The sequence below is a fragment of the Dermacentor variabilis genome, chromosome 6 (assembly GCF_050947875.1).
Source record: "Dermacentor variabilis isolate Ectoservices chromosome 6, ASM5094787v1, whole genome shotgun sequence".
NCBI classification, from domain to species: Eukaryota; Metazoa; Arthropoda; class Arachnida; order Ixodida; family Ixodidae; genus Dermacentor; species Dermacentor variabilis.
Genome location: NC_134573.1, coordinates 84,511,260 through 84,526,565, shown reverse-complemented (window position 1 = coordinate 84,526,565; position 15,306 = coordinate 84,511,260). Strand labels below are relative to the sequence as shown.

Here is a 15,306-nt window from a genome sequence, read left to right as displayed (position 1 = left end):
ACGGCACGGCGTCTCAGCGGCCTTGCGGGGCCGAGGAGCCCTCGTGAAGCGAACAGCCCGCCATGTGCATTAGAACTGGAAAATGTCTTGCTCGCCCGCGCTTACTATCGGCGTTCCCGCCACCCCTCGCTGTTACAAGGCCGCTGACACGCCGTGCGGTCGACGTTCGCGCGACATTCTCGAAACATTGCAACGCATTGCAAACACTGCGTGTAAACGCCCAACAAAGCGCTTCTTTCTTCCTTTATTGTGAAACATTATTGTTGCACAGAAAGTTACTGCGGGGGTTGTCGGTTAAAAAAAGAAAGCAAACAAACGACGATGCGGTAAGCTTTTGTCTCTCACAATTCCTTACAGTTCACAAGACAATTCTTCCATTTTTCCTGGGTTCTAGGGCGACTCGGAGCGAAGGTGAGCCATTCGTAAACGTTGTTCACGCGGTCCCGTCGCATTTACCTTACTGTTCGTTCCCGTGCCCAAAGATTTCAATGAAATTTTCGCATATCTATGCCAAACAGAGTAACTCGTACAACAAAGACATTGGAGGTGTATAATGAAGTTCCCCCACCCTGCAAAAGTCTTGTGTGTAAAAAATAAGTGACAGGGCAGTGACGCAGGCGTTGGATGTGCGATTTAATTTGTGCCAGTGTTGCGCTTCAATCACCGCGGGCGTGCGTCCATTTTGTCAGCGGCGCAGACGCGCTAGTGCAGCGCCGCCTTTGCCCGACGTTTGTGCGCCTGTATGAGTTGGCGAGAGAGAAACTTGGAGGATGCGCCTATACACCGTTTTTTAGTGGGCGCCGCCATATTGTGAACGCAGTGGCGCCGCCTATGAGCAGCGCCATACTGGCTTGGGTGAAAGCGGTGTTTTGCATGGCAGGTATACGCTCGGCGGGAGGTTCTGGCGTTTGTTTTCGCGCTCGTGCGGTCTATTTAGCATGACGTGCGTCTTCTACGCGCTAAACGGCTCTGTGAGACATTCTGAAGTGGTTTAAGACGTCATGGCCGGAGTTTATGCTGGCGTTGAGGTGGACGGAACACGCAGCGCGATGTGTGCGCGCATATTTGAGTACAGCCAGCCTCGGAGATCAATTGTGTAATTCTGAATGTTCCATTCACTAATGTGACCTTATTGCAGCATTATCCTCTATATCTAAGCTGCGGTTTAGGAGCCATGAAACATACGCGACGATCGTAACAGTGTGAGTACCGTTCTGCTACGATATCAGCTGTGATGTTATTCTTTGACAAGCGTCCAAACTGTTCGCTTCAGGTTACATTGCGTGACTACTTGGTTTGATGGATGAGGTTTCCACCCCTGAATAAAATAGTTTTGGCTAGTAATAGCAGCATACCTTCCAGTATGAATTAAGCTTGTCCAGCAAAGGGACAGTTTACGAACTGCACGAGCGTCCTAAGCCGTGGTAAGTGCTGGATTGCAAATCTTTGTACTATATACCGCATGGTCCAAGCGTGCGGCGTGACTATGCGAGGTCGTATTGCGGCGTTAACCCGTTTTCTCCTGCTTTTTCGAGAAAGAGGATGATAACCAATTTTTTTTTTCGGCTGTGTTCGTTCCGTTCTCTACGACGAACTCACACGTATTGCGGAAATTTTGTCCTCAAAAATAGCCATCGCGTTCTTTTTATGCGAACCCTCTCATATATTATGGCCGTATACAGGCCAAAAAGGCAATGCCGAAACGCACAGCTTATATATGTATCGTGCTCGTTCACAAACCGCAGTGATCGCAGTGTTGAGCAGCGCCATCGGCCTCATGCAGGAAGGCTTGCGTAGAGATATAGTAATATAGGTCTACTAGACCTGAAATGCATGAGAACGATGCCGGCGCATCACAAATATTTGATAGCGCCTGCCACTTAGATGTTTCGTGGTTGTCATAGGTTGGCCGTGCGCGAACAAGCGCTCTTATGTTTTATGTTTTGCTCCCACGGAGAAGGGCACGCTTTGCTCTGTTCGCCCTTTGTGCAGACCTGCACTACGCTCTGATGGATAAATAGCCCAGCATAAGTTGTCCCTCCATTCGTCTTTCGTGGCGTGGCGGTGAAAGCACCGCACCCTTTTTTGGGAGGTGCGCATCTCGACCGCCGTTTCTTCTTTTTTTTTAATCTGCATTATTATATAATTTCCCCCTTTTACTTTTGCAGTACCCACTTCATACCTATGCTTTCCCGCCAGACCTGATAAAGATTGTACCTGCCAAGGGCAGCGAAGCGACTCGGCTCGAAGCGCGGGGTCGGAGGCTTAGGTGGACGCCGCTTTTGCGGCCGCAGAGCAATGAATAATGACGCGTTCACACTGTGAATTCGTTATTTTGTATGCTTTCCCATTACGGACTCTGTATCGGCCGATGTGATCCGGTTTGAACGGAAGTTAAAGGGACACTAAAGGCTTATACTGAGTCGACGTGGACTGTTTAAATAGCATTTCAGAAACCTCGCAACGCTCGTTTTGTCCAAAGAAAGGTCTTAGTTTACGAGAAAATTGCATCTGAAGCGTCCGAATACCTTTCTCGAAATTCAAATCTCCCGCCACCCAACCACGGTAGTGGTGACGTCGCATACGCCATCACCACCCTTTGCTGCCGTCGGGGAGTGAAACGGCGTCCGCCAGACGGCGGTACCGAGGCAAGACAAATAAAGGCGGAGCGGCAGCATGCGGCTGATTCGTCGCTGCCGCTGCTTTTTGGCCAAGTGGTGTAGACCGTTCGGGCATCTCGCGACATCCCATGGAAGTTGAATTCTCTGTTACTTGCAGTTAGTGCGAGTGTCGCGAGCCAGCAAAACCAGCGCAGCCCTACGCGATAACTACTGAAACGCGAAAGCGTGGGCGGCGGCGCGCAGTCGAGAGAAAACGAAACCGTTCGGCCGCCCACGTCGTTGTCAAGGGTAATTTGAATGCGTTCTTTTGTCTAGAGATGAAATAGGACTGAACAAGTAGCATTTTATTTCGTCTTATAATACAATACGGGGATCTTCTGTGCAATGAGTGGTTGACTACTAGTGACAGAATTTAATTGAGGAGTGCTTTCGTCATTGGGCAAGTGCTTGAGTGTCCCGGCGGAGTCTCTAATCATGTCGTGCATTTACCTCCATTTCTCGATTATTAAGACGCTGTTCGCGATAATATTGACGCCTCAGAGATTCTCGAGCACTAATCTATCCTTTTTAGCTTGACTTAATATTTGCATTTAGTGTCCCTTTAAGGGGCGGTTCTCGCACAGTGCGCATTGCGATCGGCTAGGAACCAACGGAGCAAAGCGTGTACTCCGTACGAAGCACGAAGCTAGAAGCGGCAAAAATATATGTTTCCTATAACGTGGCTGCAGCTTTTACGATGGCCACTTTGCATTAAAGTTAATATTTCGATAATCGGTTAATTACAATCGACTGATTATGCAATTAAGCTGAAATTTACACTGTGTTTGGTTACTCTCTTTTTCTTACAGAGCCAAATATTGTGCTCCCTCTTCGAATACGTACATTACCTGAACAAGAAAGACGTTGTGATCAGAGGCCTGCTGGTGACTAGCTTCGCCGCAACGCCGAACCTTGGTTACTGAACTCGCCGTTTGCCGCAGTGCTTGGCTCCCTTCGGCGTTTCCAAATTCGATGACCGAGCCACTTGCCTCGAAGGAACCGCGACATGCGCGGAGCATAAATTCTCTCCCTTGCGGCGTTACTTATTTTATTCCGAAATCGCCCCCGGTGCTCCCTCGAAGTTTTAGTTCTGATGTACGGTTTCTTAACCTTGCTTTACCCGCGAAAATCTTTTTTCTTTAAATTTGGTCTCTTTTGAGGCATATGCGTAACACTTCTCGATCCCCGTAATGCATTTATAGCGGGTTTTTCGGTTCTTCTGCTTAACTGGTTTACACGGGAAAGTGAAGCAAAAAAAGAAAGAAAGATGATCGTCTGTCAGCAAAAATCGCGATTAAATTCCCTGTTGCGCGAGCCATTACTGTGCTCGTCTTAAGAGTGGTGTGCTCTCGGTTCACGCAGCGTTGACGTGACAAAGAATGTCGGTGCGAGGAAGTTTAAAATATAATGACGACAGTGATCTTTTTTACTTCTAACATGAATAAAACACTTTCTCCTTGGCAGGCCCACGGCTCCAATTTTGTTCATTAGGAATAAATTCAGAAATAGCGCACAGAGACCTTTCTCTATTAAAAAAATGGCAGGCGTGTTTTTTCTTTCTTTGTTTTCTGCTGAACTCGAGTTAACTGATCAATCGCGGTTCCTCACTCATAATTAGGAGTGAAGCGCAGGAACATTAGACACGCAGCAGCTTGCACAAACACTGCAGACTTACAACATACTTTTGGTGCAAAAGGCTCCGGTAGCCCGGATGTTTGCGTTCAGTAATATCACGACATGAATTCTCTATTACATCATTTGTTGAGATACGTATGTTCTCGCCCTGTTATATTTGTGGATTTGCTGAATTTTTCCTTTCTTTTTGCCCCTGTTTTTTTTTAATTTACACATCTGACAAGATGGACATGTTTTAAGGCTTATGTATTACGTCCGCAGGCCACTTTGTACTGCCTGGACGCTCAGACAAGCACTTGTGCTTATGCGGGCTGATTATTACTTTGTGCAAATGTTATGAAAGACGACTAACTTCAAACTTCAAACATAAGCCGTCTGGAGGAGAGTCTGAGTGCGAAAAATCGCAAAGTCTATTCCCATCGTGTTCGATAAGGAGACACTGTTATTTCATTTCACTTGCTTTCGCGTGCAGAGGCGCGAAACAAAGGGGGGCGGGGCAGGTCAAAGGGGGGCGGGCAGGTCACCCACGCAAACAAAAATATACATAGACACAAATATGGCGCAAAGCATTATTCGCTCAATATCGCCGTGCAAAATATCAGAAAAACACATATAATGCAAATGTACCAAAGTATTATAAATAATAACAGTGCAATGAGACAACAATAGTAAACACATTATAGTTAGCAGTGTAACACAACAAAAACAGTAGCAATGATGCCAGTGTAAGCTTGCCTTAAGTTACTCAGGTACAGTGAGGTTTGTTACAGCATGCTGAAAATGGCACTGATACATGACACTAGCAATACAATGTGGCAGCTGACTCCACCCATTGGCAGTTTTAGAATGAAATGAATTTTAATCTGTTGCAGCTTGGTGGTGAGGAACGAAAACCTTGTATGCATGATCGAGGCGACGCGATAATCGGCTACGAATGACAGTGGAGCTACAAAAATAGAGCGAATGTTTTGGTTGTTTTATCGTATATGATGGAAGGAAGTAAGGAAATCAACTTTATTCGAGGTCCTGCAGGCCACGAGAGCTTTGGGCTCTCATGGAGTGGGCGTCTCCCACGACGGAACCGGGAGGTTGAGTTTCCTGGCGGCGTCGTGGACCTGCTGGACGGCCCAGAGTTGGCGAGCTAGTTCTTCGCTCCGGATTGCTTCCTCAAACTTGCGCTTGTCCTGTTTGCAGGTTATGTGAGCCTGCGAGCACGGCCAGAGTAAATGATAGACGTTAAAGGATATATTGCAACTGGTGCAATAAGACTTGTCGTAGAGCTCAGGCATGTAATGGTGTAGTCTGTTTTGCGTGGGGTATGTGTCTATTTGTAGCATTCTGAGTGTAACCGCTTGAGCTCGAGTAAGCGTGCTGTGTGGCGTGCTATAATCTCTACGTTGTAGATAGTAGTGTTTCGTGATTTCATTGTATGTAGTGGAGGCCTCCTTGTTCTCCGAGTGGTGGGTGAAGCCTCGCGGTCTGTAAGCGCGCGCGCAGCCTCGTGCGCCGCCTCGTTAAGGTTGGGGACGTCGCCGATCTTTGGTCCTAAGTGCACCGGGAACCAGTATATGACGTGTTTCTTAATCTCTTTATTCGTAAAAATTCTGACCGTGCCCTTTTGGAAAGCTCTGATAGCGGCTATGGAGTCGCTGTAGATATGGGAAAGATTGTCGTTGGTGCACGAGCGCAACAGCGATCGCAACCTGTTCGGCCTGTTCAGGCTTCCTTGCAATCACCGTGGCTGCATGTCTTGTGGATCCGCGCCCGTCCACAACCCCCACTGCGAAAGCTTTGCTTCCAGCGTATGCACCCGCGTCCACAAAAGCTGAGCGTTCGCGGTTCGCCAAGGCTTGGTTAAGGAGGAATTGTCCTCTCGCTTGTCGTCTTCCCTTGCTGTTTTCGGAGTGTACGTTTCTGGGTACAGGTCGGTCCGTGAACTTGGCACGGATGTCCCGTGGGAGGTCCGCGAACTGAGCAAGGTGTGACATAATCGATGTAACAAGCAACGGACGGTTAAAAGAGAACTTCATTAGGCTAGCTCTGTGGTTGTAGTTAAGGTGAATCGATCTAACTGAGCGATCTTGTACAGGTTCAAACGGATTGAGAAGACTGATATTTCCGGGCTCCTATACGGACGAAGCATATTCCAAAGGGGGCGGGAAATTATTGTGCCAAGTGTTTTAATACTACAGGACCGAGGTAAAAATTTCTTCGAATGTAGTCAAGACTGCGATTAGCGTTTCCGATGGCTTACTGCACGTCTAACTTTCACTATACATCAGAGGTGACGTGTATTCACATTTACATGGTGATACTGTATCAAGAACTGTGTTACAAATTAAGTAGTGTCCGCTTGTCCTGCAAGTAAGTATTGTGCACTTGACTCCTGCGGAAGGGTGCTTTGCTTTGGCTGCCGAAAACAGGGCCTACTCAAAAGCGTTTGAATAAGTTTGTGTCAGAAACTCCAAGAAAGTTCCGAGATTTGCTTCTGGTTGTGACAGAATTCAGCGTCCTTTCAATAGATGTCAAATGCTTGAATACTCTAGGCCACATGACATTGTGCTAGCTTAAGCAAACAATGCTATAAGGGAAATCGGTGCTCTAGGTTTTCGCATATGTAGCGTGTTTACGTTAGCGATTTCTGAGCGATTTCTTATCATTCTAACGCTTTAATGCGAAGGCATGATATTCCCATTACGGGAAAATCCAGCGTCGTTATCAGTGGCGTGACCAAGCGACGGTACCAAAAATGGCCGAGGGTGCAACGTGCACAAACACGTCAAGATTGCTCGGATTGACGTCAAATTTGCCAGGGAGGTTCCTACAAACAAAGTGAATGCAAGCTTTGAAAAGGCTTTTGAATAGGCTTTGAAAAAAACTTTGCACATTTTTATTAGGGTAGGAATGGAACCCAGACCTCCGGGGTGCGAGGCGAGCACGCTTCCCCGACGTCAGGGCGGCTCCACGGTTCTGGCCGACTGAAGGTGTACCTAGTGCGTGCGTCATTGCACACGTCACGCCGCAACCATATGGCTGACTAAATGTGTGGTCTAGTGCATACGTCATCGGGGCACGTGACGGGACAGCCAATGGGGAGGAGGTGGCGCCACGTGAGCAGTGTATAAAATGAGCGTGCTACTGCAATGGACTCTGAAGCGTCTATGTCAGTGGCAGCTGCGAAACATCGTGTTCCACGCAAGTACGCCTGAGTGTGTGTGCGTGTGTGCGCGTGCGCGTGTGTGTGTGTGTGTGTGTGTGTGTGTGTGTGTGTGTGTGTGTGTGTGTGTGTGTGTGTGTGTGTGTGTGTGTGTGTGTGTGTGTGTGTGTGTGTGTGTGTGTGTGTGTGTGTGTGTCCTAGCCAAACGTCGCTAGCCTGACTGCCTTCCTTCGACCAAGCTTCTCGACCTGGAAGTGTTGACCTTAACGTTGTTGTTCTTTTTGGGACGTGTCACTCATTGTGTGATGTCTAAGCTATTGAAGCTGTGCGAAATGTGACATCTGCGGCGTCGGCGGTGCTACACTTTCTGATAGCCGCGAAAATAAAGTATATGACAGAACAACAGCGCAATTATCAGCAATTCTAACATTCTTATCACTTTTTTTTCATTTCGGTTAGTCCTGTGATTCGTCCTACTCATGTCACTGCAGCAATGTGTTGACACTGCGGTTTCTACGGTTCTCTACGACGGTCGTTATATCTCCTATTGCAATCGCAGATCCTATGTGCCACATGTGGCATGCTGAATAGCAGATATGTAGACTGCGTGCTCGCAACAAGTGGAGCGATGCAAATATCTGAATGGGCACTTCCGCATCTGTAAGAAACATGAAATATTGATAATCAAATAAAATTCCGCAGTGGGCTACTTGGTTAGACATAACTAAAACTGTTGCGCAAAGGGACGAAGGCATAGAATTTACGGAGAAAGCAAAACATGATGCTCGGGTGTCGTGTTGTTTTCTGGCTATAGTTCTGTCCCTTCATTTCATTGCGCAACAGATTAAATTATCGATAATCAGATGAAGCATAAACATGTATTCATAGAGATACGGCTACAAAGACTTATTAGACGAGAGAGAAATGGCAATGGCTGCTAACTTTACCGGCGTTCTTGTTGACTTGACGTAACCAGCGTTTTTGCTGTTTTTCTCTAGTCGTCCGTGTTTATTCGTGCGCTGAAACAATGTTTAATAATGCTATTTAGAACCAACTAGGCGAGCTGTCCACGCTTACTGTTAACTTCATTCATAATCGGAGATTTCAATTTCATTCAAGTGGTAATTTGAATTAGTTTTACACTTTCTTTGTGCTGCTCCTTAGTTTTCTACCAGCGACTTAGCGTCAGTATACTGTAGACGGACAGCAGCATTGGTAGGAAACTTCAGTATATTTACTTCAAAGAACACAAAGGATGACTCCACTACAAAGAAACACTCTAGAAGGTTCAGTTTTTGTTTTATGCTTCCGCGACGTAAGATTTATAAACTATAGAGCACATCGGAACACCGTTTTCATTGTTGTTGGCAAAGGAAAAAAAAAATCGCCACAGTTTCTATGCAAATAGCAAACATCTACCTTTCTCGAATACGACGTGAAAGAATGTTCAGTTTAGGCACTTCTCGCTACGAAGTAGGCAAAAAAGAAGATATGATAGACGATGATATTCCGGGGCCTTGGAGGTTCGTAGGAAAGGCAGCTGTCACGGGACGCTTCAGACGCTTGAATATAAACGAAAAAAAAAAGAACCTATTCGCAAGTGCAGTCGCCCCTTGCTCTGCTTTGGCGAGGACGCGATCGTGGAGGTTGATCGGATGCATAAATCACCAGAGAAAGTAAGTATGGGGAAGCAAGTAGGAAGCGCAAAGTTTGACTGCGATAAGCCGGAGCGCTTCTTGAAAACATTGTACCATTTTCGAAATTGCGCCTATCGAGGCGATGCAGCTTTGACTTGCTGTATTTTTTGTAGTTGATCTTTGGACCCAGTTCTTAAGGTTTCGTGACAACGAAGTCGACGATGGGGACGCAAAACTAGGAGAAGCTGCAATACCTTCATTGCACGCGTACCCTGTATAGAGGAAATCCTGTGCTATGGTATCCTTTACGCATAGAAAGTGAATTATGGGCGCCCGTGACTGAAAAAATAAGTGAATATATGACGTTTCCAGGCGTAAAAGAAAAGTATACGAGCAATTCAATTCCTCGTGATTGGAAAGTTCCCGGCGCTGAGGCGCGAATCGATCATTCAACACTTCCTTGTGAATCGGTGCTGAACGCGTCACGCGGTGATGTATCGTTGCGCCAAGCACGGAGTCGCTGCGTGACATTCCTTCGTAGTCGACCTCCCCGCCTTACCTTCCTGCTCCTCCCTTCTCTCTTTCTCTCTCTCTCTCTCCTTCAATGTTCAAAACTTTTCCTTCTCGCTGTCGTCGTGACTTCGTGCCTTATAGTTCTTGAGAAAGCACTGCCCTGTGGCAGCTAGATAGCGCAACAGCACCACTAACCGGGAGGTACGACCATGGGGAACACGGGAACACGTGCTGATCTGCTTTCTACTTGCTTATTCCTGTTGTAAGTGGTGCTGTTGCTTAGTTCGACTTATTTGATTCCTCTCATCGTTGCTGTCTGCTCGCCTCCTGGTTAGCTCAGATGGTAGAGCAACCACTCCGGAAAGGCGTTGGTTCCGGGTTCGATCCCGGATCAGGACAAATTTTTCTTCAACTGCGAAGCCTTCTTCCTGTCAAACCATTACGGGTTCCCTTTGCAGCTTCCTGCTACATGGTGGCGGGATGTTACATTACTCTTTCAATTTATTTTAGTGCCCTCCTCCTTCCCCCCGCCCCTCCCAATGAGACCCAAGCTAACTCGACCAGCCAGGTTTTATTCATCTTTGGTACCCGATAACATTTTGACACTGTAACTGCATTGTGAATTACATTATCCCTTTTTATATAACAAGCGGCACGATGATGTACTCTATAAAGTACACTAAGCCTTAATGGGAGCAAGACTAGATGCAGGTCCTCAAATGTAAGCTACAGTTTGGAAAATTTGAGCAAAATTAGCATTTTAGTGAGCCCTATTCTTTGTTTCAGAATGGTCTTTTACTATTCAAGAATTTAGACGTACGATGTCGTCACGAATCACGCGGTGCTACTATAACAATTGATACACATTAACACGCATTGACTTACGACGCATACAAGAGTAGAGGATGCAGCACTTGTTACCATGCATGGCGGCTAACATTCAACATAACCGTAGCTACGCTTGCGATGATAGTAGATTTCGTTCAATATAATCCTGCTGCATCATTTGCCCGGCGACATTTTTGTTGCATGTTTGTTTCATGTTTCATGCGTGGGAGACGCCCGATAAAGTTTATCCAATGCGATCATCCTTGTCGTTTTGCTGCTTTTTTTTTTAGTTTTGCAGTTCCTAATAAAATCGTGCATAAAACGTCTCTCTACATTAAAATCTTCATAAAATATGAAAATTATTTTCTGTTAACTAAATATTCTTTAACACTGTTGGCTATTTATTGAATTTGAAGATATTTGCTGTGAATAATTGTTATTTTTGTGAGCAGCAAGAGCGGAAACGAAGAAAAAATAGCAATATTGATGTGATATTCTCTCTTTATACCTGCAACCCTCCGCGAAATTACTTTCTTTATTTAGCTAGCAAAAACCTTTTTGCCAGAAAATGCTAAAACACCATCATAAGTGCTTTAACAACAAGCAAGTCCTTCTAGTGTACGCATAGGTGTATAGCACTCTGTATAATTACACCTGAAATCATTTCTATGTGACGCTATGAAAATCTATTGTATATTTAGTGCCATGCATTCATCACTTACGGCATTCGTTTCCGAAACTTATACACAAAAATTAGATCTGTGAAGAAAATACCCCCACCCCCTCCTTAAGCGTGATAAAAAATAAATCAGCTATGCGCACAGCAGTAGTTGCAATGTCGAGAAATTCTGCAAATTTGACCACGAATGACTCAATGACATCCTACAATTAAAAAATACTTACAACGTGGTCGTCTTGACAAGACCCTTCTCAGCGAATTGGCATACTAAGAAAAATATGACATTTTTTAAAATTATTATACATGTAAAAATGATGCTGTGCTTTCAAAAGTGAACTGGGCGGTAATGGGTTAAACCGTAAAGTTCGAGAGTACCATGCGCGTTGGGTTAAGGGAGAGTAATTTTGCAAATCATTGTTACAGTTCCTGCGTCACATGGGAATGCAGGAATTCATATTAGTTTTTTATATTGTCACATTGTGATGACGACAAAAAGAACGCTGACCAAAAAAGTGTAGAATTCACAGATCTTATTGGCCGTACTTGTTCCCAGAGCGACAAGCAAACACCCAAACCACAAAATAGCGGCGAGCACACTAGCTAGTATAGAAATAGGGACCGATGGTTCAGTTTCGTCCACTATTTACACGTGTACCACCCTACATTCCACAACGATCGCTGGTGTTTGCGTACATTCCACAATGTACAACAGCATTCGCGTCCCGCATGCTATAAGAGAAGAACCTTCTGCCAGAGAATTGGCGGCAACATTAAAGAAGTTCAGGGTGGAATAAACGCGTCGTGTGCCAAGCGATAACTTCAATACTGTGATCACAAGAAAAAAACTGCATGTAAAGAATGCATCCATTCCAACTCGTCCAGCTTTCCACCTTGCTGCAAGTCGATAGATTTTAAAGCAACGTACGCTTCACCACATCTGTATTTAATACTACTTGTGGTGATTTTCCCCAAACGAACAAAAAAATGGGCGTGAGAACACTCATTTGCGTTGCGGGCACTCACCATTCCTCCTGCACAACACTCGCTCAAAAGAAAAAGAAAAACACCACGCGAATGATAACGCATCCTTTATCTTTATGTTCAGCTCTCACTGCAAGTAGTGGCTCACATGTTTCACGTACATTTCATTGTTTAATACCTCCTCACTTGACACTGATTAGATTAGTATGTGTGCCTGGTCATAGAGGATCGGTTATCAGTGAGTTAGCAGACAGCTGGCGAGAGCTGCCATTAGTGGTGCAATTCTCGCGAGCCTTCCTGTATCTGCTTGCATAACTGCTGCTAGGCTCAGAAGCTGGGCAATCATGCTAGATTCTTGCAACCTATCATTAACAAATTTAAGTGTTTACCGACACCTCCTATTTCCTCGGAACAAAAACTTCTGCCGTAATAGAAAAGCTAAAGTCCTGTTGACCCAATTCCGATGTCGAATACCTGCATTGAACTATTATCTGCATCGATCTCGTCTGTTTCCCTCCTTCTTGTGCTCGTACGGTGGTACAGATGAAACAATAGAACACTTCTTCCTGTAATCTCACCGTCATTCCGCATTGAGAAAGCACATTTTTAAGGAAAATTTCAGAGTGCTGGATTGAATATAAAGATTCCTGATATTCTATCTTTGCGAGCCTTTTCTCTAGGACATTGTCATAAGGATGTTGGTGCAGCTGCTGAAGGGTACCTAATTGAATAATGACGACTAGCTTCCTAAATTCTTAAAATTTATCCGACTTCACTACTTTAGCCATTCAAAATTTCTTATTACTGCTTCTTTTAAGACTCGCATAATCTTTTCCTAAATCACCCGATTCTTGGCCCATCTCCCATAGTGGGTGTGAGCCACTTTCGGGGGAAAGCGAATATACACTGGCAAAGCCGCTTTGATGTGTATGCATCGTGCAGATTATAGGTGTGTATACTAGAATGAGAGATTACGCCTATAAATGACTCAGGAATCTAGACGAGGAGTCCATCATTGCATTAACCAAACACATGAACTAGGTGTGGGAGAAAGGAGAACTATCTAAAACGGGAAACTAGGCGGGCGTAGTCTTTATTCCCAAGCCAGGTAAAGTACCCGGCTTGAACAACATGCGACCAATCTCCCTCACCTCGTTGTAGGGAAATTGATGGAGCATGTTGTTCAAACGAGACTGACCAGGTACATGGAGGAGAATGACCTCTGGCCGCATGAAATGGTTGGATTCAGGCCCGGGCTCAGCACAGAAGATGTTATGCTCACACTTAAGCATGATATCCTCGACCGATATGACTCAACTTACACCAGGGCGATCCTAGGCCTCAACCTCACCAAGGCATTTGACAACGTTAGCCATAAGGCTATCTTGGTAGGCCTCGAAGAGGTAGGTGTGGGACACAGGGTATGTGCATACGTCAGACTTTCTGTCACAGAGGGAGGCGAATGTAAAATTTCTGGATGTAAAATCCCCTCCCATCACACTTGGGAGCAAGGGGACTCCGCAAGGGTCGGTGCTATCACCCTTCCTATTCAACATAGCCATGAGGGGTCTCCCGGCGGAACTCAATAAGATTAAATCGATTAAATTTAGCATGTACGCAGATGATATCAACATATGGGTTAACAGTGGGAGTGACGCAGCCGTCCAACTAAACTACAGATAGCGGCCAATGTGGTGGAAGAGTATGCGGCCAGCAGAGGCTTGGCGTGCTCGCCACAGAAATCGGAGCTGTTAATCACTGAGCCAAAACATGAAAGGGGACACGCTGGGAGCAGCATACCCATCAATGTTTTCGTAAACGGAAATGGGGTTCCCAAGGTGGAGGAAATCAGAATTCTGGGCAGGTATATCCAGAGAAATCTATTTAACCTCATGACAATCAATAAGTTAGAAGGATACGCGGCGCAGGTCACGGGGATCTTTAGGAGAGTTGCACTCAAAGGCAGGGGCCTCAAAGAGAACAGCCTCCTCAGACTCATGCAAGCCTTCATTACCAGCCGTATAGCGTATGCCAAACCGTATCTTGTGTTTAAACAAGAAGAAAAAGAGAGAATAGATGCGATCATAAGAAAGAGCGCTAAGAGAGCCCTAGGGCTCCCAGACTCGACCTCGACAGATCTCCTCCTCAAAATGGAGGTTCACAACACGATAGTTGAGCTCACTGAGGCAGTACGAGTGTCTCAGTTGGAAAGATTAGGCCTGTGTAAAACAGGGAGAAAAATCATGGAATGGGTAGGAATCCAATGCGACAGGTGTGCCCCGACTGACACGAAGGGCATTCCGTTGGCCGTGCGTAAACGCTTCCGAATCGCCCCCTACCTAAAGATATGCATTCTATCTACAACGAAGAGAGGACAGCTCACAGGGCTAAAGCTCTAGTAAATAAACTTAAAAACACACCAGCGCATAAAGTAGCATACGTGGACGCTGCTTGCGGCAGAGACGGGGATGCGGTATCGACGGTGGTTGATGGCGACGGGTGCGTTAAGATAGCGTGCTCCACGCGCACGAGGAAAGTCTGTACAGCCGAGGAGGTTGCAGCAGCGCTCGCTTGTGCTGGTACAAAAGCGGGAGTAATATTATGCAATAACAAATTAGCTATCCGAAATTTTAACAAAGGAAGAATCTCGGAAGAGGTCCTCCAAATTCTACTCAAAAACCCTACTAGGAGGGACATAACTTTTATTTCGGTTCCGGCCCATGAAGAAGTCCCAGGCAACGAAGCCGCTCACGAGCTCGCCCGAGCACTCTACCACAGGGCAACACTAGAGCAGCCAGTTCCAGGGGTCAAAGATAGCATCATCACGTACAGGGAATTTGTAGATCATTACAAAGCCTAAAGAAGAATCTTTCCGCCTCCGCATCGGTCTCTCTCGCTGGAGGACGCTCGCATTTGGCGGCGCCTCCAGGGAAACAATTATACATGATCACATTGGATCTACTTAACACAGACGAGGGACTATATCGACGCCCTCTGCAAAATTTGTAAGCAAGAAGGTACGCTAGACCACATAATATGGGAATGTGCTGGCTCCCCAGGGGCCAAAGAAAACATTGACAGTAGAGAAGCCTGGGAGCCCTTGCTCCAGAGCGAGGCTGAAGACGACCAGCGTCGAGCGATCCGCCTGGCCGTTGAGGCCGTCCAGACTCAACGTCCTCAACGCGCGGGGACTGCTTCGTCCTCCCCCCCTACCTA

The 15,306-nt window shown here is 46.0% G+C and overlaps 1 long non-coding RNA gene across 1 annotated transcript; it reads left to right on the top strand.

Annotated features, from left to right (window-relative positions):
* Positions 1 to 357: 357 nt before the first annotated feature.
* Positions 358 to 7,645, top strand: LOC142584917 (uncharacterized). Its single transcript, XR_012828980.1, has 2 exons — positions 358 to 411; positions 3,470 to 7,645. It is a non-coding gene; the product is annotated as an uncharacterized LOC142584917 (long non-coding RNA).
* Positions 7,646 to 15,306: the final 7,661 nt, after the last annotated feature.